This window comes from Vidua chalybeata, chromosome Z (assembly GCF_026979565.1).
Source record: "Vidua chalybeata isolate OUT-0048 chromosome Z, bVidCha1 merged haplotype, whole genome shotgun sequence".
In the NCBI taxonomy this organism is placed as follows: Eukaryota; Metazoa; Chordata; class Aves; order Passeriformes; family Viduidae; genus Vidua; species Vidua chalybeata.
Window position 1 is genome coordinate 67,080,099 of NC_071570.1, and position 26,369 is coordinate 67,106,467.

The window sequence follows — 26,369 nt, forward strand, 5'->3', positions numbered from 1 at the left end:
GGAGATTCTACTCACCCTTGTGATGGATCTTTGCTTGTACAAGGTTATAGATCCTCTGGGCCAAGCTGTGCGTCTGCCCCTTCAGGAGCACAACACTGGTTGATCCTAGAATGGATTGTGCCTACTTGTGAAATATAAATGTGTAGCACCATGATGCTTGTAGAACTGAATGTGATCCTTTTGAAAATGGAAAAAGGAATCACATGTATATAATAATCACATAAACTGAACATTTTTCCTAAATGTTATAAATTCTTCCAGATATTCTAAATCTCATTAAGTCAATTTAATGGAGAAGTATACCTGACAAAAATCCAGCTCTATCCAGCTACTTGATGCTGCTCTGTCTTGTATTAAACATAGCAGGGCACAAGCTGGGGATGAAAACCCATGGGGATGTAGGTTCTTCTCCATCCTTCCTCCTCTGTCTTGTACCCCAACACTCATCAGCAAGAAATGACAGGGACAGTACATAATCACTATATATTTCACAAAGGAAGCACTTCAATTGAAGAGCCAAATTTCCGTGGAGACAAATTCTCTTTGTTCTCTCCTCTCCTTCCAGACATTGTAAATGAGCCTCTAAAATCAATGAGATTACTAGAGTGGATAGCTCAGGTCTGTTTACACTTTGGAAACACCCCTGGAAGTCCCTCTAATCAAGTCAAAGGTGCATTGTCCTCTTTAAATGCACAGCTTGGCCCAGCCACAGTAGGACCAAAGGCATCACAAAAATCCTAGAGGGGCTTTCTATTTGAAGCTGTTTCTAGAGCAGAAAAGTCTTTTCTTCTTCAAGTTGAACCTTGCGCCTCTTATGAAATGCATCTCTTTTTTTTCTGCTGGTTGATAGTTAAGCTGATCTGTCAAGACTTTATAACTGACCATCTTCTTCATACTTAGACTGCATTAGTCACCTGGACAGGGCAATGGGGTTGTTGGCTGCCATCCCAAGTGCTCCGTAGCTGTGATGGCAGCTCTTGCTCTGCCTACACTTTGATTTGGGTGGTGATGGCTTGCCAGCTCTATACAAATGAGGGTATAAATACCCCTGGGTTGTTTGTTGTTGGTTTTTTTAAAAATTCCATTCATGGAAAGACATGGACCTGCTGGAACAGGTCCAGAGGAGGAGGCCACGAAGATGCTCAAAGGGCTGGAGCTCCTCTCCTATGAAGACACACTGAGACAGTTGGGGCTGTTTATCCTGGAGAAAAAGAGATTCCAGGAAGACCTCAGAGCACTTTCTTGTACCTAAGGGAGTTACATTAGAGCTGGAGAGGGACTTAAGAGCATGTAACTGTAGGATAAGGGTTAATAATTTGAACTAAGAGAAGGTAGATTTAGATATAAGAAGGATATTTCTCCTCATGAGAGTGATGAACCACTGCCACAGGTTGCCCAGAGGAATTATGGATGCCCCGTACTTGGAAACATTCAGTGCTGGGTTGAGCACTGAGCAACCTAGTGGTCTAGTGGAAGGTGTTCTGGCCCATGGCAGGGGCTTGGAATGAGATGATCTCTCTAAGGTCTCTTCCAATCCAAATCATTCCATGATTCTATGATTTGTCGTCATGTTCAGGGTGGCACCTGAACAGGGCATCACCCTTCCTGGTGATGATCTGGACTGATGCTCCTTTTCCCTGAAAGGGAGACCGTCAAATGCATATTCCTTATTTAAAGAGAGCTGCTGGATCAAGTCAGAGTTGACAGCCACTGACTCCTTCTTTCTTGTCTCTGATTAGCCACAGCAGCCATCCTTCTTGCTGGACAAGGCTTTCTGTTGTCTTTCATTTCCAGAGAAAATTAAATATTTCCAAAAATGTGGGAATCCCTGTGCTGTGAAGACCCCATATATTGCTCTACTCATCCAGGGAATACCCATGGCACTGGCCCTAAATCTGAGCAAGACTGGCTGTAGAGACAGAGAGGTTGTGCAGCTGGCTTGCAGTGATACAGGGCAAGATTGGAGGTATAACCTTCCCAAATCTATGTATAAGAGCTGCAGATAGAAATGCAATGGACAGTAAATCTGGAATGGTCTGTAAGAACTCCTCTTCAGTCTCCCTCAAATGACAGTGCAATTAAACTCAAAAATATCATCCTTTCTTAATAACCTACTTTCTAGAGAGCTGTCCTACAAACTTCAAATTAATTTTAAACTTCAGGCACTGTATTTCTGCATGCTGATCTTGTTAGGCTGAGCACAGAGAAACAGAGAAATGTATCTTGGTGTTTGTTCTGATGTATGCCTCACTGCTCGGAAGTATCACAGTAGCCTCTGAGCTCTGTAGTGGAGTCATGAGTAAGCAGATGAGCACAGAGGGGGAAGTTTCTGTGCAGGAAAGAAGAATAGTGGGTAGAAGGTGATCAAGTCCTTGGCTGATATAAAGACAGCTCATTTTCAGTTAGTGGGAAGTGATTTCCTTGCTAAAGGACTTTAAAAATTACTCCTACACCAGAGAAAAATAAAAGTGTTAAACACTGGCTGATATCCCTGACAACTGTTTGTGCCCTAATGTTAGCAGGTGAAAGCTTCTCCTAGACCTTCAAAGTCTTGTGCAAACTGGGACTTTCAAGGACTTTTTGTAGCAAATGACCACTGTGAATGACTGATAGCTTGAACCTGTAACCATGAGATGACAGGCACTGGAACTGGATTGGGAAGCAAATACACGAATGGTGAGATGACACAAGTGTGCATCTTTTGGCCCTTCCCTGGAGCAGCACCTGAGAGCAGCAAAGTCTGAGACTGGGAGTTCGTTTAGGCAACACTGCTCAGTCCCCAAAGCCACCAGACATGGAAGGGGCATCCACATGGTGTTACAAGGATGATCCATTTGGTCCCTCTGGATACAGGGTTGGTCTGCTGAGGCCCTGTTGTCATTCTGCTCTCCTGAGGCCATAACCTGGCACCATTCAAATGGTGACAGTGGAGCTGTGGGGTTTTTCACTCTCTTGCTCCAACTGCCATGCCCAAGGGCAGACTGCCAGTTACCCCCAGACAGCCCCACTTATATCATCTGCAGACCTTACTATCCCTTTTCACATCTCTCAACCCTTCATTTTATCACTCCTGTACTTCTTATGTCCACTTCAGTCTCCTCACAAATCAACAACTTCAAATTACTTTTTCCAGCCAGACATCAAATTTGATATTTCGGATCCTGTGACCTGTCTGATGCGATATACCTGATAGAGTTATGTGGGTTTGGCAGCTTTACCAGGCTGTCTTTCCCTAAAGATCTTTAGTGCTCCCTCCAGTTATCTGTGGAGTTTGGCCATGTCTCACACAACATCCCCTTAGCTGCCTATGATATCCATCCGTCCATCCATCCATCCATCCATCCATCCATCCATCCATCCATCCTTTGTGACACCACCTGTCAGTGTTTCACCACTGCTATTTCTTGTGGAATCACACAATAATTTGGATTTGAAGAGACGTTTAAAGCCCAACTAGTCTGACCACCCTGCAATAAGCAAGGGCATTCTCAACTAGATCAGGTTGCTCAGGGCCCCATCCAACCTGACATTGAATGTTTCCAGGGATAGGGCATCTACACATCCAACAGTTCCCTCACACCATGTCCAAAATTTTTCCATGTCCTGATTAGCTTGGTTAGCCTCTGGCCAGAGTCAGCCAGTGCTCCCATCATTTGCCTGCATGTCTAGCATGCCATGCACGTCTAGCAGTGATTTTTAGTGTAGGTGTTGTAGCATGGGTCTAAATAGCCCAGTAAGGATGCTTGACTGCTCACCCTTAGAGATAAGACTAAAGTGCACTTAGAAGTTTGTGCTTTCCCTTTAGGATGAAAAGGTCCAGGAATACACTGATGGATTTCATGATCAGAAGGATGTACCCAACTCATTAATGTTGCTGGACTTCAGCTTAAGGTGTAATTGCAACATGAACAAATGCAATCAAGTAAAAAAGCATCAAAGTACAAACTTGCACAAGCCACAGGATTCATGCTCTTGGCTTTAAAATTTCACTAATGCATCAAAATTAGTTGGCTACCTTTTGGCACAGGGTCTGCCCAGCCTCTGATCAACCTCCAAAAACTGGATATGCTTTTTAAAATAAGGTTCAAAAGTAAGAAAAGTGATGGAACAGGAAGGACTAGCTCTGACTACTAAAATAGAATCCCACAGAGTATGGACACTACCTGAAGAGAGAGTGCAGTTCAACATGTTTGTACAAGAATCAAGAAATTGAATATAAATTGAAAAAAACATGAAAATTTACTGGGGAAAATCTTGCGTAGCTTGGTTAGAAGCTAAAATCTACTTTAGCAAAATAAGGGAGGCAAGCTAAATTCCTGTGAGTTGATATGAATATAAATAGCAGGGTTACAAATTTAGCCAAATTCACACACCTTTGTGTAGGACAGCCCTTCTTCCTAGATATACAACACAGCCAAATCTGAAACTGTTTGTAATTTTTTTTTAAATTTTATTTTTATTCTTTCAAATGCTATGTGGAAAAGCAAAGTTTGTTCTTAAGGTAACTAAGCAGTAAAAAATGTGGGTTTAAATATTGTTCACATAGAGGATGTGTCCTGATTTGAGGCTTTAGGCCAAAAGAAAATTGGGCTGCAATGCACACCTTGCTCTCAGATATTGTGGACTCTCTGTTTAGACTCTCTGTTTAGAGTGCTGGATTTAGGCACATACCAGAAAAAATACAGGGCATCTCCATTTAGGTGCAAATTCTGGTTTGTTGGTCTCTTCCTGTGCAGTAATTATGAATTTGCTGTTACCCACATGGAGATGGCATCTTCTTTCTTGTTAGATGCCAGATTTTTTTTTTTAACTTTTTAAAAAATGCTAAAAAACACCCCAGGATTTGAGGCACATAAACTCCTCAAATGTGCTAGGGGAGCAGCTTTCTAAGTTACTGCTGAAGCATACTACCTGCCTACACCCACTCAGCTCAAGCTTGCCTGGCAGTACACTTCATTATGCAAATGTAATTTGCTATCAGAATGCTACAAGATTGTTTTCCAAACTTAGGTGTATTATGCTCGATCAGCAGCCTTGTTTGTGTGTGTATATGTAAACATATAGAGGTAGTTTGGGTTTTATTTTGCTGGAAAGCATCAATCTGATGTTGAAAAGCAGAAAGCTGGTCCCTCACTCCTTAAAGAGTGAAGAATTTGGATTATTCTCTGCAAAGTGTGCTACCCATTGTATACACACATCTCTTTGTTCCCATTCCCTGCTAATCTTCTCCATGGTGAAGACTTTTTCTGCAGCTATAGGATTTTCATACCTGTAGCAGCAGTGTGACATGTCAGAAATCAGTCTATTCCCTCTCTGTGAGTTTTAACTTGTGTATTATGCTTGAATCCTTTGATGTCCGATAAGAAACTGGTCTTTGCATTTAGCCTACTGAGTGTTTAATGAGAAACAGCAGCTTACATCACATGTCCCCTGTGGCCAAAAGAGTCCATTTGAAGAAAGGTTTGGGTATGGTGTTTTTTAGGAAGCTGGTCCTCCCTGAAGCTGGAGTACTGTTATCTTACATTGGCAAAACAGATGGTGCGTTTTCCTGTGACTAATTAGCTATGCAGTGCCTCGTCTGCAAAGAGTGAGAGGAAATCCTCAATGCTTCTCTGCTACTATCTCTTCTCCCCAGGTCTGAGCAGCATTCCACCACAGACTGCAGTAGCTGGGAGACTATTAATCTGGCCGAAAGCGTTTGTGACCTATTTCAGGACTTTGGCAATTTGACAGGTCGCTCATAGTTACTCGTGAGAGGCTTGCCTGGGCTACTGTTCAACTCAGGTGGGCTTGGCCTCTCAGCCTGGCTGCTGTGAAGACAGGCTTACAGAATCTCAGAATGGTTTGGATGGGAATGGGCCTTTAAGGGCCACCTCCTTCTAACCCCCTTGCCTTGCACAGGGACACCCTCCATTTGATCAGTTTACTCAGTACTGTGTCCAGCCTGACCTTGAATGTTTCCAAGGATAGGATATTCACCACTTCTTATGGCGCCTCTGCAGCCTGGTCAAGTGCTTCATTTGGAGTCTCACATCCAGTCAGGGATGCTGCTTCCTTCCTAGCCCCTTGGGAATTTTCCAGATACAATGGTGGCATACTGAGGCCCTCTCAGATATTAGAAAAACTGATTTTTCTGTCTGTGATATAAGGTAAACATGTAAATCTGGATTTTAAGAGACTTTAGTACTACAGCTGAGGAACCAGGTCTAGTAAAAGGTAAACTTGCCCATGGTAGTGGGATTGAAACAGGATGGTTTTAAAAGTTTCTTACAACCCAAACCATTCTGTGTTTCTACAACACAGCAATGTGGTCTGCTATTGAGATTACAGTGACTTACACAATTAAGTGTACTGCATTTCCTTAACCAGGAACATCTGTCGCCAAAACAGTGGTATGATTAAGTCTCTGGCTAGCAATTAGGGATGTGCACGCAATGTCATTTCAAGACAGCAGGAGAAAATAAAGCATAGTGAAAACCGATCTGCCAAGCATGAATTCTCTGCCAGCTCCGTAGCAGTCAGCCCCTGCTCTCCAGAGTGACATCACTGGCATCACTATCACACACTTAGCTTTAGGTTCTTTGCAGACTTGTATCCTAATTTTGCTCAGGCAGGGGTAGAATTGGTAACCAGTCATTGCTGCCTGACAAGCAAGTGGCAAAGATAATTAAGTAAGTGCACTGTTCTTAGACAGAATGTATTCAGCTTAAAAAAAAAATACTAAAACTGGTTGGTTTTTTTTTTTGTTTTTTTTTTTTTTTTTTTTTGTTATATTGGTTGCAAACTTTTCACCTCTATGGCTTTTACACAAATCCTCCAGCTGCAGTCTGGTCTGTGCATATGTATGTTGTCATTTTCTTGCTCTGTGCATCAAGAAGTGTGGGCTTGAATTAGGTGTGGCTGTTCTGTGAAATAGTGAAACACTTAGAAGTTGATGTGGATTCAAAAAGCTATGCAAAAAAGTCTACACTTTTGTAACTGAAAAGACCATCAGGGCAAATTTATGGACAGGTAGTAACAGTGAGGCCTTAGGTTGAATTCTTATGCAATAAATTCTGACATCACTTCATCTGAAAGTTTGTATGTATTCACACTGCTGTGGAAAAAAGTCAGATGGAGACACAGAGATGCACTTGTCAATTAGAGAAATAAAGCAAAAAGTGCTGATTCTTTCTGCTTTTTGAGTAAATTGTCTCACAAAATTAGCAGCAAGCAAATGCAGGCTATATACAGCAAACACTTGTGTTGTCACTACAAGCATCCTACTACAATACTTGATGGAGTAACATATGATTATGGTGACACAGATTGTCCTGGATCTCTGGATTGCATCTACCCAAACACTCAGGCAAGCAAACAGCATTCAGCATGTTCTGCAACTGGCTTCAGTGGAATGACTGTAACAAGAGTCAGAATGTGAAATGTCTTACTGGAACTTCTAATGGAAAAAAGATACCCAAGTACTACCAGACGTTAAAAAAAAAAAAAAAAAAAAAAGGTAAAAACCAGCCCTGTGAGTCTATATGGCAAGTACACGTCTGTGATGAATGATGAATGTTGCTGCACTTATTCTTCCACAAAGATTTACAGGCTGCTGAATTGTTGCAATCCAGTCTTCAAACTCCAGCAAGGATAAAGGAGATTACAGATACCTATGCCTTCTACTGAATTATCATTGATCGAAAACTGAGATTTGTTGCTTTTAGCAGCAAAATATGAATCTTTCTCCTACAGTACACATCCTTGCCTCTTTTCTGCCTATTGCAGAGAGCTGCGTGTTGTAGATGTTGGTGAACTTAATGGGAAGAATGATGATGTCTAATTCTGTTTCAGAAGGCTGAATGATTGCTTTATTATAATTATGTTATAATACATTAATATGCTATATAAAAGAGGATACTAAATACTACATGCTACTTTCTCTAACTATCATATCTAACTAACTCACAACTCGTGACCCTGTTCTCCAGAGCCCAGACACAGGTGGATCCGATTGGCCATCAGGCCCAAACAATCCACCATGATCCAACCAAGTGCTCACTCTGGGTAAACAATTCTCCAAATACATTCCACAAGAGAAAAACAAGGAGCAGAAATAGAAATTGTTTTCTCTTTCATTTCTCTCTGTGCACCTCAATAAAAAATCCTGACAGAGAGAGAAATGTACTTGCCACACTGCGCATTGCCCACAGGATTTCACTACAAACGTGGGTGTGAATTCTCTCAGCAAGTTGGGCAACACACTTTGGGTACCAGCTACACACTGTGTAAATGTGTAGTGATCTCTGAGAAGGAGATTAATATCTATTTAAACTTCCAGGCTAGGCATGCTTTTTCTGGGAAACAAATGCATACTGCAATCTGACAAACTGTGCATCTCTAAAAATCCCACTACAGGTGCATGGTGCTAAAACAAGATATTTTGATTGTTCTGGAGGTAACACACATTGATAAGAGACTGCATTAGTTTGTTTGCTATGGGGTGGGGTCATGTCCTCTGAGACAGAGGATGCTGTTCCTCATATTTACCATTTAGCAATTGATTCTGGTAAAAGATTATTTGTGTTTACACTTCTCAGTTTGTTTTCTCTTCTGTTTGCTTGTTTTGTTCTGAAATGTTCCTCCTATTAATACATCTTCTGGAACTGCCTGGCCTACTTTATGCTAAAAATAGCCTTTGTTGCTACTGCTTTAGCTCCACAAAAGCCACACAACAACCACACTAGGAAAGAAAACCTCATACCCAGCTGAGCTTCCCCAAAATGCAAGTGGGTCTGAAATCCTTATGACCAAAAAGCAGGAGGAAACAAATCATGCCTTCATGCTCTGCTTCTACTAGGTTTGGTGATGACATAAAGTGGGGAAAGAGCAAAAAGGTATGTTAGTGCTTTGCGTTGCCTCCTCTACATCCACCAAGGACATTAGATGCCTCTTTTGGAGAGAAACAATGGAAGAAACAATGATACTGCAGGCATGGAAAGCTGCAAAAAAGACATTCTCATGTTAAGTTTCCATGCTGTCATTCCTGAAATTAATGCAATTTGACTGATTTCTTGGGTAAATATCAGTCTTTGGGTATGACCAGACCAAAAATACTGATGCTGTTGCATGGCTTAAATGAACAGATACCTCTCATCCTTCAGTGGGCTGTGCCTGTGCTCCTGGTGTTTTACAAAGGAGAAGGGCTTTGGATACACAAATGTTTTCCTCTGCGTTGCAGCAGACAAAACTTAACACTTTTCAAACCTTCAGTGAATAACTCTGCCCTACTCATCTGGCTGCACTCCTCTGTCCATGTGGCCTATGGTCCACACTAGTCACACACAGTCTGGGTGTAGTGGTGGTCTCTGGCAAGTCATATCACTGTCATGTGGCACAGGGCACCCTGTCCATGAAATGGTGGGATAATAAATACCCAAAAACAGTTCTGCAACGTATCTTGGCAACTGAGGAATTAAATTCCATTGATCCACAGATAAAAATTATGTTGGCATGATTTACTCTAGCTTGTGGGTGCTATTTTTTTTTTCCAGTTTTACACTTAAGGCATATTTACAAGAACATGTCACACACTTGTGGGAAGCCAGGACTCTGTGCTCATTTGCAGTAGAGTAACTCCTGGGTCACGTATTTCTTTGCCCTGCCAACTAGGAATTTATCTGGAATGTAATTGGGGTGGTACCATTCTCAGTTACAGAAACACATCTGTGAGTTGGAAGCAAATCTGAGCCTAAGACAGAGAAAGCATAAGCTCCTCTGCTTGTGTTCTAAGTGCCTAAGGCAGTTTGTTGAGGACAAGGTTCTGTTGGATACCATGAGTTCAGTATCCTGGTAGCTCCCAGGTGGACCTAACCAAGGCCATGGGTACCTTTAGGGTTCAAGACAATACCACCGTGCAGCAGCGTTGCAGTCCTGCCCGGTGCCCTGCATGAGGCATGGGGAAGGAGGCACGCCAGTACGGCCAACGCCTGGACCAGGACCTGCATCCCACCTCATTGTCGCCGCTCTGCTCCAGGCTGTAGGGCTCCTCTAGCCCAGGGTATCCCGGGAGCACCAGACCGCATCCCTCTGCCCCCGATGCAGTCCTGCTGCTGTGATGCCGGCGAAGCCCCCGGGGCATCGTGCTCCCCTCTGCGGGACTGGGGCAGGAGCAACCGGGAGAGATGTCCGGCTGCCTCCAGAGTCCGCCGGCCACCGCCGAGGACAGGTAGCGATGTCCCCGGACGCCGGATCCTGCTTTTGCCCACAGGGAGGGGACAGCCCCGGGGAAGAGGTCGAGCTGGGAAATCGCGGCGGCTCTGGGGGTCCCGCTCTCTCACCCCTCCCTTCCGCCCGCCCCTCCTGGCCGGCCCCTGTCCCCTCCCTCCGCCCCGCCGCCAGGCGGGGGCTGGAGCCGGGTCCGGTGCCCGGGAAAGCAGAGGAGGAGCGGCAGAGGGAGGGAGCTGAGCCTGTTCTTCTCCAGGCAGCGTTGCGGAGAATCCAGGCGGGAAGGGGCGAGAAGGACGAGGAAGCAGGCGGCGCAGGGAGGGAGTCCCGGAGCCGGCCCTCCCCGCCGCGGCGGAGGGCGGACCACGATGCCCGGCCGGCGAGCGCTGCCCGCCCGCCCTCCCGGAGACCGCTGCCCGTAGCGGGGCCGCCGCGCCGCGGGGTGAGCGGGGCCGGGGGCCCGTCGGGGGATGCCCCTGTGGGACCGGCGGACGAGGGGGCTGCGGGGGGGTGGCGGGGGCCGGGGCGAGGCAAGGCGGAGGCTTCCCCGCGCCGTGCTGCAGAGCGGGCCAGGATGCAGGATGCGGGATGCGGTGGGGTCGGTGTCGAGGATGGCGGGAGCGGCGCGGGGGCATCGCCGCTTTTCCCGTGGCAGGTGCTGAGTGGACCTTCTCCCGCCCTTTCCCTCGGGAATCCTCCCGGGAACACCCCCGAGAACCCCTCCCGGCAAAGGATTCCGCCGCCGGTGCCGCCGAGCCGCGGGGCCGTGCGGGTGGGCTGCGGTTCGGGAGGAGGCTGCGGCGGCGGCAGCAGGGCGTGATGGACGCGCTGCATGCGGGGAGAGATGCTTTGGAGCAGATGCTAAAATGTCACCGTGTGCGATGTGCCTGTCAGGTTTGGATGCTTTGAGAGACCCCTGACACTGGGTCTTTTTGCATCTCTGCAAAACCTCCGTGGTGGGGAAAGGAGAGAAATGCAGGCATTTTAATCAGCTGTCAATGTCAGTTTGCTGGCAGAGAGATGATATTTCCACTCCAAGCTCTAAGGTTGTACAGTAGTTCTCTAGCTCCTTGTGGGTGAGTACTTGAGAAATAAATATGTCAGAGTAACAGCGCTCGTCCTGCATGCTGTGTGGTCTTTTGTGGGGCATGAAGGCACCTGGGACAGAGCAGGGACCCCAACAGATATCCCCAATACTGCAAATGAGGTGGGCATGGTGAGAAAAAACAGAGATTACGGCTCTTTGTACAGATTTCTGCCTGTTCCTACTTGGGCACAAGACTGAGTGTTTTTTAAAACCTTTCATTCTTGTACAATGGGGGTTTTGTGCCTGCTTTGGGAAGGTAGCTTTCCATAGGAGTTACTGCAGAAGGGGTTACCTCTGAGGCTGAGGCTACTTAGTGTGATTCCCCTCAGCCTTTAAATTTCAGTATTCTGTTTAATCTGAGGACATTGCTGTGGACCTCCCTCTCTTTTAAGTCATGTCTGCTGCCCTCAGGTCTGATTTTTAGGTTGGTTGTTTCTGAAAATAAAGACTTGGTAAGACCTTGGGGGAAGTCCTTTATGCATTTGTCTACAGGTAAATCTGAATATACTGTACAGGAAGAGAATCTGCTTTCAAGGCTTGACACGGGAGGAAAAAGAACAAAAATTACATCAACTGAGGATCTGTCAAGCACTGGGAACTATGACAACAGCTCCTTACTACCTTCCCATATTTATTTGTATTCCTTTCTTTCATTGTTGACTCTCACGTGGCATATTTCAATGTTGGCTTTTGCCCACTCTGAGTAGAAAACCAGTGATGCTGAAAAAGATAACTAAACAAACATGTATCAGCAAGGATGATATCAAGTGGCATTTCTCCTTTTATATGGTGGATGTGAATTTGTTTCATATGTATATGTATCCATGTGTAGAATTACTACAAGAATCTGGTCAAAACTGTACTGTATGTTGGTGCTTATTAACCTATTTCAACACACAATAAAGATTTTTTTTTTTTTTTTTCTGATTGGTGAAGCACCAGAGGAGAGAAGGAACTAGTAGGGAGCCATATCCTTAATTCTTCAGTCATGTAGTCACATCTGCTTGGTTACAGAACCTTTTGCTTGGTCTGTAACTGGAGACATTTTGTCTGGGTTGAGAGAGTTCATAGCAGAAGGAGACTTCCGAATTTTCAGTGGATTTTATATTTAGTACTGTACCTCAGTTTTCTTTCCCAGCTTTGGTTGTAATTTTTTTTTTCTTTGCTCACTCTTCCCTGCCTTTTTGTTCAATGGTAAGAGTTTACCTACCATTGTACTTTGTGAGTTTTTTTTTAAATTGGCAGACATATCTATAATTATTACTTCCATCAGATAGTATGTTGAACTGACTAGCCTACTTTCCTGTGCTCTAGTTTTTCTTCTTAATACTTTCTGCAGCCACAAATATCTTGCAGTTGTGTGGATAATAAAACAGCATGGAGGACATTTGTTTTTCCAATTGTGTTCATAAGGAGCTATTGTGAATATCACTTTGGGATTTCATTGTGGAATTATCACTTATTGTGGCACTAGACCCTCAAGATGTGCAAACTTCTCTAATGGAAAACAGCTACATGTCATCAGTGCTTAAAAGAAACATTTCTTTTTTCCACTCATGCTGTCCTATGTGTACTGGCCAAAGTTATGGTAAAAGAAACTTTTCCAATTGGTGACTCTTCAAGAGTAAGATCTGCCTTCAAGATTATTTTCCCCCATCTTTGTTTCCTCAAAATAAAGGTGGAACAAAGATAAATTCTGTAGTGCTGATGCCAGAAGATTTATGTACTTGTCTTTTCACTCTGTCCTGGTTTGTGCCCAGCAAGTCTGTGATACATGGTCAATTCTCGACTAGTTTACTGTTATGGTTTGATACTGGTGCAATGCTAGCACTTTCATGAAAATACACTTTCTTAAATAAATATTGTGAGATGTTATTAGGAATAGAGCAGAGCAGGCTTAAGCTTAATAACAAGGGAAAAAACTTTATTAAAATACTACTACTGCTAAAAGACACATTAAATCTAGGATGAAGACCCTCTAAACCACCCCTCTTCTTAATTTTTAAAACAACTACTATGAAACATTACTCGGGATTCCTGATTAAATTACTACTCTTCAGATAATCAATATTTAGTCTATTAAGGGAGAGAGAAGTCTCTCTTGTGCCACAGACCCCCCAGGAAATACAGTTGCTACTTCTTGTGTTTTTATGTTACACATGGCAACCACCCGGAGAAAATCTGCCAGTGTGACACTCTCCTTTCCATGTCACAGTGCTCTCACCACCGTGCATGGACAGACTGCTCATAGGGATCTTTTAAGGATGCTTTGCCACGGACCCAAAGATACAACAGTTCAGCTTCTCATCTTGGGACTACAGTCCCCCCCCATTTTCCCCTGGGGCCAAGGGTCCAGGAACAGAGGTCATCTTCTTCCTGAAGATAGAGGGCATTACTATTTTTTCTTCAGCTTTCTTCTGTAGTTGCCATTCCTGTGCTGGTGGTTGCTGAAGCAGGTCTCCTTGGGTCACCACTGCATCCCCCTAAAATGCAGTCTCTATTGCAGGAGAATTTGGTTCAGTTTATGGCTAATAAGAAAAGTCTAGCCAGAAGCTACTCCATCATCTCTTCCTACTTAAAAATTTCTTTTTCTAACATCTCAGGTCCTGGACTGTCTCTCTTCTACTACAAACTGAGGAGGAGTAATATTTTATAAAGCCCTCATTTCCCAGGAAAGGGTTAAAAGTTCAGACTCCCTGGACGGCTGAAATCTCTGTCCAGCATTCTCGACTCCCACACTGGGCATCACCCCCCCTTTCTCCTTCTCCTCTGCCGGCAAATTTCCCGGTGCCGTCGGGCTCTCTGTCTCTTTCTCTCTGGGGGGTGGGGACAAAGGCATCTCTGCTTCTTTCTACTTTTCTGTCTGCAGGAGCTGGCTCAGTTCTAGACTTTTAGCTCTTTCGGCCTACCTGGACCAGGCCACGTGGCTTCCCCTCCCCCACCCAGCCCATGGCTGGGCAGGGGAGAGTCTGCACTCTTTGATGACCGGAACCAAAGAGACAGTTCTCCTGGGAGTTCTTGCTTTTAACCCCCTGTGTTCTCAGAGGCGTGTCCATACTTTCAGTGGTCACTCTAGGTGCCAATATCTAAACTTGACTACTGATTGGTTTGACTTAACTTTTTGAAAAAAAAAATCACTTCTATTTCAAGCCACGACACTTAGACACAAGGGTGGTGAAATCAGCTGTGCCACCTTGTTCTGAGTGTCTGAAACCAGAATGCTTATTTCGTAGAAAGCGAGTAAGTGAGGACACCCCAGGTTATGACTTCCTTTGAAATCTTTGCCATGTTTTAGACTCATGTCTTCCCAGGTGAGATTCTCATGTGAGTTAAATCAGTTCAGTTCAGTTCTCTGTTTGGCAGCTGGGAGGTTAGTTCTCCAGAGCCTGCTGCATAGGGTCTGCTATGTCTCTGCCTGTATATAAGTGATGCTCTGTGCTTTGAATTTTCCCACCCTGGAGGAATTACATGCTCTTCAGATAGCCTCACTTGATGTTACTTCGAATTCTTCAGACTTAGCCATGTACCATCACAGGGCATTTTTTAAAATGTTTTGGTTTGGTTTGGTTTTGGTTTTTTTTTGTTTTGTTTTTAATCTTACCACTGAAAAGACTGAGTGCCAACATCAATTTGGAAACCCAGATGTTTTCTGAACAACACCTAAAGCTCTTGGAGTTTTTAATAGATAAATGTTTGGAATGGAGCATAAACACAGAAATAATGACCAGCATGTTTATTGTCATTGGAGTTGGTGCTATAGCTCACTCACATATTCTCTCTTCCCTATTAAGGTGTTGTTTGCTAGGTTTGCATATCCAGAGTGAAACTTGTTTTTCAGTGGTGCTTTTCAGAAATGTTTGCTTGACAGCAGCTGAGAGAACCATTGTGATGGGCACTGTTGTCTGTTGCACTACAATGAATGTCCTGATTTTGAAAATCTCATGCTTTTGTAAAAATTCTGCTACCATCAACATCTATTGGATGGACATGGGGCTGAAAAGGAGAGGCTACAGAATCTGACTTCTACTATCTATTCTGAATAAGCATTATCTGGGTTGTTAGATATGGGGTCAGCATTCAACTGTTTTCTCCCTTCTTGGAAAACTGCTTTATTGGTAGCCTGTACCTGTCAAAACAGAGCTGAATATCTGGCCTGTGTTGTAAGCAACCAGATGTCTTTACAAAAGCATGTAGTGACAGGATAGGGGAGAATGGCTTCAAACTGAAACAGGATAGGTTTAATTAGATTTTAGAAGAAAAAGCCTTTAGTCTGAGGGTGGGGAGGCACTGGAACAGGTTGCCCAGAGTTGTGAATGTCTCATACCTGGAAGTGTTCAAGGCCACTGAGCAATTTGGTCTAGTGCAAGGTGTCCCTTCTCATGGCAGAAGGTTTGCTATTAGATGATGTTTAAAGGTCCCTTGCAACCCTATGATTCTATGAATCACAGGTAATAGTGATGGGGCAATTCCACACAGTCTAGAGAATGGAGGGTAGCATTGTTCCTATAGCTGACTTGTTGCACTACTTTTTTCCCTAATAAGCAAGTGGACCAATGTCTGCCCAACCTCTTGAAGCGCAAGATAACTTACCCAAGTTTTTTTTCTGTATTTTATTTCAAAAGGGTCAAGCTTCATTAGTGTAGGGTGCATGACATCCCATAAGAGCATGTGGAATGTGTTGTGGACCTGCCATACTTTCTGATTATGGTGAAAATTGTACCAGATTGATCAAGAACTTAGTCAGAAGGGGGTGGTCACAGGTAGAGGAGTGGGGACAGAATGGACTTATATGTATAAGACAGTGTTTTGATCCATTTTCCTGAAGGATTTGTGCTATGTTATCTTAAGCAGAATGAGAATTAGCTTCAAGACAGATCTATGTGCAGAAACGTGCTGATCATTGATTTAACATCTCCTCTAGAGATCTGAAAACCAGCATAAACTATAAAGTCATGCCACTCATTGCCAAATAACAGAAGTGTGTCTGCTAGATAGAGGTTTAAAGCTAGCTGCGGGACTTGGCTATCCTTTGCTTTTGAAGTAGGGTTTCTGCTTTTCTTGTTTAGAGGGTATCAGTGTTATTCAAGACCATACAGTGTGCCACACTGCCATACATCCTCTACTCCTTTAGGCCATATGTTTAAATAGCCTTGACAACGCCATCTTTGACTTTATTTTCTCTTTGCTGTGCTCTAGCAAGTGGAAGGCTGATCCTTTGCTCAGAAAAGTTATCCAATGGGGTAGCAACATTTATCATTAATGGCTCGTGCCATTGAAGACAAAGAGGTTTTACAGAAATCATGGCAAATGCCTGTGAGACACCAACTCTCTTAATAGCTCTAAGTCCACTGTTAGAACCTCAGAGGGCGGAAGTGATTTTGAAATTGAGCTCTGCACAATTGCAAAATAAAGCTTAATTCCTGTCTGAAGACAGATGTCGTATAAGTCTCCAGAAGCATGTCTGAATCTCATGTCTGGTTGGCCCTGGCAGACTCTCATGTGAGTGGACCTGAATGCCTCTCAAAGCTGACAGGTTTCTACAGAAACTGAGGGTTGGACCCTCTTAGAAGAGCTGCTCTGTTGAGTAACTCAAACAGGAGCATGAGATTGCAGTGTGAAATTTCCAGATGTTTGTTCTGCTGCTTTTTGCTGCTTAACTGAGGTTCCAGTTAATCAGAATCCTGCTTCACCATCCATCAGTTTAAATTTATCAAAAGGAGAGGAGGAGAAAAAAAATCCAACTTCAATGGAAACACAGACACTGCAAGAGACAATTTTACCACATTTGTATTCTGCTCTGTGCTTCTGTCACCCACACGTGTAAAATACTCAGTGAAAACAAAATGAAGTACATTTAATTTCCAGATATACAATAATTTATTGTATTTAGTAAGTAATTGCTGGTAGCTCTTCTATGGTAACTTGTTTTTCTGCTTGTTCCAGACTTTGTTCCATTCATTGTGCGTGGAGGGGGACATTTAGTAAAACGTGAACTGAAGAGAAACTAAGCTATTTGTTCTTAATTAACTGAGATATTTTGCAGGAAACTTGAAAAATATAATTTTGTATAATGCAACTGGGATTTTTAGAGCATCTCATGAGAATAAGTTATGGGAGAAAGGCAAAATATTGGAAAAATGAAGAGTAGTTGTAAAAGGATACGTTTTCTTCTCTAGAACACCTAAATCACTCTCTTTTGTGCTCAAAGATTGCTTGTAATACTGATGAAATACACTCATTACCCTGTCAGAATAACACTGTTGTGACAGCAATTTGGATAAATGAAGCCAGAAGAACAATTTAAAGTTTACACAGTCTTGTGAAGGAGTCTTGCCTCTCGCAGAGCAAACCTGCTGTACAAGCTCGTGGTCTCCTGTGCTAGGAGATCTCCTACCTGGTGATGTACCATGGTCAGCAAGCAGACCCGAGGAGAAGCAGGACAAGAGCAGGACAGCCTACAAAATACAGAGCCGTGGGGTAACAGCCCCGCAGTCTGCCCCCAAATGCCATTTGTAGCAAAGTGTTCCCAAATGTCTTTTTTTTCTTTGTAAGGACCATGCCCACAGATTACTTTGAGCACACCAGTGCTTTTGAAGGAGACACTTGAGGAGGTGTCCTGCTATTCACTCTGCTGGGAATGCTGTTGTTCAACAAGGAAAACACACATGTGCTGAACAGGAGAGTGTGCAGATCACTTTGTTGTGACTTAGGGAGATGTCAAGTGGCTCAAACCTTTGCTAGATTGCAGAACTTCTGGTTGTAATCAATCTTGGTGAAAAGTGGAACAGATTTTAAAGAACTGGGTGTGAAAAATTGCTTGTCACTGGTTAATTGTAGCAACTGATGTATTCAGGGATTTGAATTGCTGGTAGAATGGGTTCCACTTAAAAAATATATGGTTATAATGGGTATGTTTCTTAAAAGCAGGAACCAGGTCAGACAAAAACAACCAGTCTCCAGCATTATACTTCAAACACTGGTCTGAGTCAAGGGAATTTCAGTTCTTCACAATGCAAATGTAAGCCACAAACTGATGGTTTCACATCCTTGCATCACTCACACAAATTGTTCTCAGTTATCTTGAGAATACAGTGAATGCTATTTCAAAAGATATGAGTAGATATAACACAATTTGCTAGTCATGAAAGTCATCACAAGCAGGTAGTGTCTTTCAGCAGATCAAATACCAGAAAAATAAAGTGCCACTCAAGAAATACCCAGCTTCCTGAGGCTTTCACTGAGACCCTACTATCTGCTGCCTGCACAGGCTACATACTCTGAATGCAAACATAGAATCATAAAGCCACTGAAGCTGGAAAAGGCCTGTAAGATCATCCATTCCAGCCATTAAGTGGTGTCCTGGCTTCATGGTTGCAGGTTGGTTTTCTGTGCTGATGAGCATCAGAAGAGGGCAGCCCTTTGGCGCAGCCTGTGGTTTTGGGAAAGCTAGAGGTGTGTCATGGATTGTGGCCACCACATTATTACTGTAAGGCTGCCAAAAATGCACGAGACAAATAATTTGTAAATAATCATTTCAGGCACTGCTGCAGCAGTGAGGGGAGAGATGCCATTGTTTGTGTGGGGCTGTCACACACAGTACATCTGCTGCTGCCCTGGTGCACGCCCCAGCGCGTGCAGCCAGTGACCCAAACATCACAGAAACAGCTCAGAAACGCTCCGGTACCTGAGGTTAGATAAGGACAGCAGCAGCTGTGGAAGAAAAGGAAATTAGGGGTTCAGTGATACTCAGCTTGAGCTTTATAAAGGAGCTGTAACAGTGATGCTGAGGTGGCTAAAAGACATGTTAATTTGCCCTGCTGCCCATGTCCCAGAGGAGGTGTAATCCACATCAGAGGCGGCACCTGGACAACCACAGGCTCAGCTCTCAGGGCTGGGGAGCTGCCTGGGCACCACTTATGTCTGGTCACAGATCACACAAGGCAGTTGCAGAATATTACTAATTCACAGGTGTTCAGTGAGAAAAGCTGTGCCTGTGCTGCAGGATATGATCTTTAAAGAGAAGCTGTTCGAGGACTTGTATGATTTGCATGAGAGAGGAGGAAGTTTTGACTAGAAATGGTTGGTCTGTGGCTTTGTTTCTCTTATTCAGGCAGTTTCCATAGCAAAATAAAATTCTGCAACATACAGATTTCTGCCAGAAATTACTCAAATTTGAAAAATTTAAGTACAACTATTAAGCATTTTCTTTTTTTTCTGTAGAGCTGTTTCTTTTGAGATCTTCTTTTATGTTTACTTAAAATTGCAAACATATAATTATATACCACTTTGCATAGCATTATTGGGGGGGGTTGTTTATTTTGTTTATTTCCAGTTGAGGGTGCAAGGGTTTATCTGTTTTTCTGTGTTGTGTTAGCACCATGAATTTGGAAGAGAAGATTCAACTTTTGACTTTGGAATCTAGAGAAGGAATGTGGAGTTTGAAGTAGAAAAACGAATTGAGGATCTAGTGAAGGACCCCCGTGTCTGCTAATTTTGTTTGTGTGTATTTCTGTGTTCATTTGGATATTTAAAGAGAATTTCATGAGTTTGTGGTTCAGTGATGGAAAGAACCAGGAGCTGGGAAGAAAATTATTTTGGGTTCACCAAAGCCAAAAGCTGCTTTTCTTGATAACAGGAGGAAAATAGGGTGTCATTTCAGATATACTGAAATATTTTATTTTCTTTGTATCACTTTTATCTCTTCATGGTTTTCAGTTTCTTTCAGTAATTTTATTTACCCAGAGTTCAATTTTGAAACTACCTGCTAGATTTTTTGACCAAAATTGTGTTCCCCAGCCCCTCTGCTACTCTTTCCTTTGGATTCAGCAGCCCCTTAAGAGAATAGAAAGCACAGCTAGGATTCCACAGAGCAGCAGCAATGTGAAGTGGGTGCATTGCATTTATTCAGTATTGCCTGAGGTGCCTCAGGAAGTGACTGCATTTATCCCTACACAAAAAGGACCACCAAAGGCAGATTTTCCAGCCACTCTAACAGCTCTTGAAATAGAAGATTGAGACACTCTATTTTTTTATAAAACCTGTAACAATCTTGTTGCCTAAGCATGATATCAGATCTCACTTCTAATCACCATAGGAGTAATAATTAAGTTATTTGCATGAAGAAATATTAATGTCAATCTGAACAAAGAGCAACAGAAAGAGACCCTGACTGGAATGGCAAAAAAAAAAAAAAAAAAAAAGTAAATAGCATTGATTTCATTGTCATCCTGCTATTTTTGTTCTCTAAATAAGAATATTTGGGTCAAGGAAATGGTATAGAAACTTGCTGACATTTTTTTAATAGCAGTGGCTCTGCATCTCCTGGCATGACAGTCTGTATTTTCCAGGACATAATGACCTGAAATTAATCTGCAGTCATTTATCCAATCAAATGCTCTTGTCTTTGGAATCAACACCAGAGGGGTGCTCAAAGGAAAAACAAATCTCTTATGACATCAATTAATCCATTTCAAGAAGGAGTTCATTCCATAATGTCTTGCAGCCCAGCAGCCCTATAAGCATTCTTTCAGTGTTCAAAAATAATTTAATTGTCAGATAACTGATGTTTGAGAATAATTACTATAGATAGTTTTAATTAATAGTTGACATAAACAGTATTCCATCTTGGGTTAGACAAAGTTAAATTAGCGATAGATGTTAGTACATCCCTAGTGATCTGGAGATAGGCCAAAAGTTGGAATATGTTGTTCATCACATGACTGAGATCTGTATTACCCACATCCACGATGGCATCAACACTCACATGGTTGTTACACCCTGATGAACTGTGAGGGGTGTTTGCTTTGAAATTGTTTTGTTGCTGGTTGCCACACTCCTGGCAGCAGCTGAATGTCCACAATATCCGTGCCCTCCTAGGACAGCACTTCCTGCCTCAGCTCAGCTGCCTGGTGCAGCATTGCAAAGAGAGTGTGACAGCCAAAGGGGAGAACATTCTGCCTCTAAGGACAGTGTAGCAGTGGTGAAGTTGATGAAACACATACAGGGACTGACTTTTTCATAGTAGACTTAGGCATTAGCAGCAAGAAAATTTCTGACAAAATTTTCATTTTTCTTCCCTAAGCATTTTTAAAAGTTTGTTTCTGATAGTAGAAATTGCTACTTGACTAGTGTTTTAGGTCAGACTCTTTCTTGGTTGGCTTTCTTTAAGTCTTCCTTTGCTTATCACATATCACTTTGGCAAACATCCAACCTTGTCTTCTTCAATCATTTCTTCTTGGGAAACTAACATCTTCATAACGCTTCCTTAATGTTGCCATCCTTTTATAATGGTAAGGCTTCATTTATCTTAAGAGGAATTACTCCCTTGTCTTCATTTATACAGTAGAGACAATATCTGCTGCTGTCAGAGACTCAGTCTGATGGATGTATCTCACAGTCATGAAAGATGACTTAATCTGGTCCAAAGTTATTCATGGGGTTCTTGGCTGAATAACTCAATAAAATGGTTTCACAGATCTAAAATGCACTCACTCACCTGAGAGCAGATGTTTGGTTGCGTTATCCCTCTTATGGGGCAGGAAAATTGGCTTCTAAGTGTGAACAATGTGAGTTCCAAAGACAGGAGTACTTTAAAGAACTGTAATTTTCAAAAGAACAGAATGATTTGTTGAGTGAGAGGCTACTCATTATTCTTTTGATATGTATTTTCTGATTTCAAAATTCCTGCTGAGATCATGCTGGTTCCTGGTTCTAAGATGTTTGCCTAGTACAGAGGGCTAGCAAAACAGCTGTTCAGCTTTAAATCCCATTACACAGGTCTCATACTAAATTTTACCATGGAGTCCATGGAGGGCACACTTGCTGTTTGCAATGATGTGAGGTGGAATGATTTTTAAAAAATATTACAATAATTTTGAAATGGCCATTCTTCTTCCTTGTTATTCAAAGTAGGTATGGATAGCCATAGCAAAATTCTGATTATTATTGCTTGTAGAATTCCATTTAGCTTGATGATCTTCAGCAGAAGCCAGTGAGCAATGCAGATAATTTTAAAAATAAGTTTAAAAGGGAAAGTTTATTTATTTATCTCTATTATAAAGCATTCAACAAGAGAAATAGAAATCAGGAATGAAATCTACAGTTTTACGAGAAGAGGTGAATGAGTCAGTCGAAGTTACGTTAATCAGAACAGAGGGAGCACAGTGAGAGTACTTTTTCAGGTAAAGTTCATCACAGGACAGAAGAGCACATTTTGGGATTTGTGCATCTTGTGCCCCAGTGAAATGGTAGCACCAATGTCCGTATGGGTTTTGATTGGCATTGAATGGCTACAGAAGCAGAGAGAGATGAAGGAGATCAGGATACCTGAGTCCTCCGAGACTTCAGGCTAGCATGGTTTTTTTATGTGGTGCTTTGTCCCTTGTCATCTCCTCTATCATCTTGTAATAGAAAAAAAACATTTTTCTCTCCTCTGTCCACACCCTTTGCCCTCAAGTCAGATGTGTGGGGTGTGCACCTCAGGACTCGAACCAGTCATGTTGATGTCCTTCATCCTCCTCAACAACATTTCATTTACCAGAACTTCCAGTTTTTTTCTGCTTGAATACTTCAATGTGATTATCCAAGTTGTGCAGCTCTTTTGGGGTTTGTTTCTTTACAGGAATTCAGTAGCAAAGTGTTCAACAGTCTGTCTGCCAAGCATCAGGTTCTTTTTAGATTTATTCCCAGCTTGGCTACCAGAGGAGTCTGGTGTTCTCTGATCATCCTGCTTGGATATTCAGCCTTCCAGCCTTGGACTTCCTTAATACACTGGTCTTCTCAATCCTAATTTACCTTTGTGTCTTATAGTTTTGGTTTTATCTAGCTGTGATGATGACAGAAGGGAGAAGCTGAAACTTCCTCAGTTTCTGCATCATGTCAGAAAAGAGAAGTGAGATTACTGGGAAATATTAGTTAAGGCATTCTTGGTAGCAATTGCCCCTTCTGAGGTTTTTTAAGCCTTAAGAGCCTCAGTGAGAGACTCAAAGTTTTGTTCAAGCCATGAGTGACTCAAGACTGGTAGTTTTTAAAAATTATTTTGCTTTTAAGCCTTCCAACAGCTCTTCTGCTAGATGGTTTTGTTGATAAGTTGTTAAGCACAGTGGGTAATGGAAGTATTTCAGTTCAAGTGAGTGACAGGTAGAAACTGGAAACTAATTTTCAGGACTTCTCTCTCCCTCTGCATTAGTGTAGCAGAAGCAGTTCCTGCCCTGTTTTATCAGTTTGCTGTAAACAATGAGTGAACATTTGAGCAGTGACAGCTTGAAAACAGCTGAGCTGCTGGGAGGATGTAGCTCTTAGGCTGAAAATTGTGCAAAACTCTGCATTTAATGTATGCATACTATATCCGTGTTTGATGAGTATGAGTTACCTCAGATAGAGCTGGGATTTCAGTGAGAGGGGAGAAGGCAAATGATAATGATGTGAAGTGGAGGTAGAGAAGGAAAGGAATGGAGTAGAATGGAATGGAATGGAATGGAATGGAATGGAATGGAATGGAATGGAATGGAATGGAATGGAATAGAATGGTGTTAAAGATAGTGGTTTTGTGAGCATCAGTTGTTTTGGCAATGACAGAACATTACAGGAATGAGAGCTGGTCTCTCTTACACCTTCCGGGCTGAGCAGAAGATGGGATCCCCCCCAGACATTCCTCGGGGGCATGAGGATAAATAGATAAAGTCAATTATGATTATGTTTCGAGTCTTGCATAGGGAAATACTGATATTTCCAGTACTCATTACAAAGAATGTCCTTCACCAGTGACCAGAGCAATTGCTAGCCCCATTAAGGCTGCATGTGAAAAGTGCTTTCCTATTTCAGACAAAACATCTCAGAAAATGGAAAACCAAATGCTTACTGACTCACTCATTCTTATGTGTTGTAGCACTACTATATTTGCTCAGAAAGATAATTTGACAATTTGAAAAACTGGCTGCAATAAAACTGTTTGCCAAAATGAAAAGCATCAAATCAAAAAGCTTTTCCAGGGTGGACCAAGCTCAAACAATTTAGCAACTCATGCATATGTTAACACAGAATGTCATATCTCTAAACCAGCCCTATGCTGCAGAGCTGTTATGTCAGGGTTATGGTCATGCAGCTCCCTCATTGGTGTGCCTACAGCACTTACAGCTCTGCTCTGCCACTACACTCAGAATATGCTCTTGGTTTGACCTCCCATGCAAGCAGACAGGGAGTTTCCTTTGTCAATGTTCTAAACATAGCAATACATGTCTCAGGAACATCCTCTAAAAAGGTATCTGAGCTTTAAAAGTATACTCCAGAGTTTCTTTTCCTCTCTGTTTCTGGCTGTGCTTGCAGCTCATGGCACTGATCTGCTGACAATGCAGGCAGTGGAGTTATACAAGTTTATATCAGAAGATGCCTCATGTCTCATGTGAAGGGTGAAATATAACCCTGTGCACATAGCCTAAGTTTTATGTACTGCACGACATTGGGTGGATTAAGTGGGATGAAATTAGGCCAAATAGAAAAGTACTTGTGTTTTCCTCTGATTTCTGGTTTGCTCAGGTTAAGCAATGATTAATGCAGGCACTCAAACTCTTTCTAGTGGTTGTGTTACTTAAAAAAGGGTAATTTTTCATAAATCTTCATTATGATGATAAAACTTGCAGCTCCCATCTGGGCCATTGTTACAGACCTGAAAATTAAACAGAAACAAAAAATAAATGGCAAATAAAGTCTATGTGTGTCTACTTTTCATGTTACATTGTAGATCTTTTGATATCAGCTCATTCAGATTTGGAGAAACTTTGCTGCAAGAGACTTTCAGACCACCTTTCCTCTTACTGTTGCTATGTATTTTTCATGGACCTTACTAGATCTTTGGTTTCCTTGAACTTAGTGGCAAAGCTTCTACTGATTCAGTGGGGTCAGGGTTTGACCCACTATTTACAAATGCTTCCCTCCCTGCAAACATAGAATCATAGATCATTAAGGCTGAAAAAGGCCTCTAGAGTCATCCAATCAAAAGTAGATGATTGAACATCCTTTGATTGAACACTATCATGTCTACCACTGAAGTGTGTTCTAAGCATCACATCTCCATGTTTTTTGAATGCTCCCAGGTAGAGTGATTCCACCACTTCCCTGGTCAGCCTGTTCCAGTGCTTGACCAATGAAGAAAATTTTCCTAATATCTAATCTAAATATCCTCTGGAACAACTTAAGTTTTATCTTACTTAACATGAAAAAGGCTAATGTCTAAAATAAAAGATTAAGCAAGTGGACTATCTTGCCTTGATTTCAAATGTTTTCCAGGGAACATTTTCACAGTACAGTTCATTTAAAAGCACATATGCTGTGCATGCTGACAAACAGTGAACACCAATTTATCAAGGCATTTCTCCTCCAGCCAGATGTGTGCTTGGCTGTTTTGAGTCAGCCCTCAGTGTATGCTCACCTCTTTTTTTGTTGTCACCTTCCACTCTGCTTTTTCTCCTATCTTCACATCTTACAGAAAGACAACTCAAATTAGTGTCTCTGCACAAAAAAAAAAAGACCTGAAGCTTTTTGGAAGGTGTGGCATGACACTGAATAGCTGCTAATACTAAGTGACTTCTTCAGGAAGTTTCACTTCTTGGTGATTTGGCCAGAAAGCAAGTGCTGGGGATATAAATTGGGTTGACAGAAGTAGAAAGGGTGGGAACTCGGATGCATTTAGGTCAGGAGTCTGCCTGTTGACGGATTAGGAAAAGACTGTAGTAAGTTTATAATCCTGCAGTTTGCCACCACCTGCCGAGCACCTGGAGGCTGCTGCTGTCAGGTGGGATATTGAGTGTGATCTGTGACTGCTCTGATGCTTTTATCCCAGTCTTAGTGTCAGTGGTTGGAAGCTTGGTTTATCTGCTGCTGAATGGGTACAGATCAGGCGTCTGAGCTGCTTGTATTTCCAGTGACTACGTACGTTGTAAGCATCACCCTGGGCAGGGTACCTGAGAAAATCAATCCTAATATTGTGTTTTCAGAGCTTGAAGAAGCTTGAGGTGAGTTCTACAAGAGATAGGTGTTGTCTAGATGTGGATGTGAAAGGAGAGACTGGATAAAAGAATTA

At 42.5% G+C, this 26,369-nt stretch overlaps 1 protein-coding gene across 1 annotated transcript in view; it reads left to right on the plus strand.

Moving 5' to 3' along the window:
- Positions 1-10,562: 10,562 nt before the first annotated feature.
- The window catches only part of PLPPR1 (phospholipid phosphatase related 1), a 119,574-nt gene continuing 103,767 nt past the window's right edge, over positions 10,563-26,369 (plus strand). The window contains exon 1 of the mRNA XM_053932278.1: positions 10,563-10,648. The gene's annotated coding sequence lies outside the window, so the exon portion shown is untranslated. The remainder of the gene's footprint in view (positions 10,649-26,369) is intronic.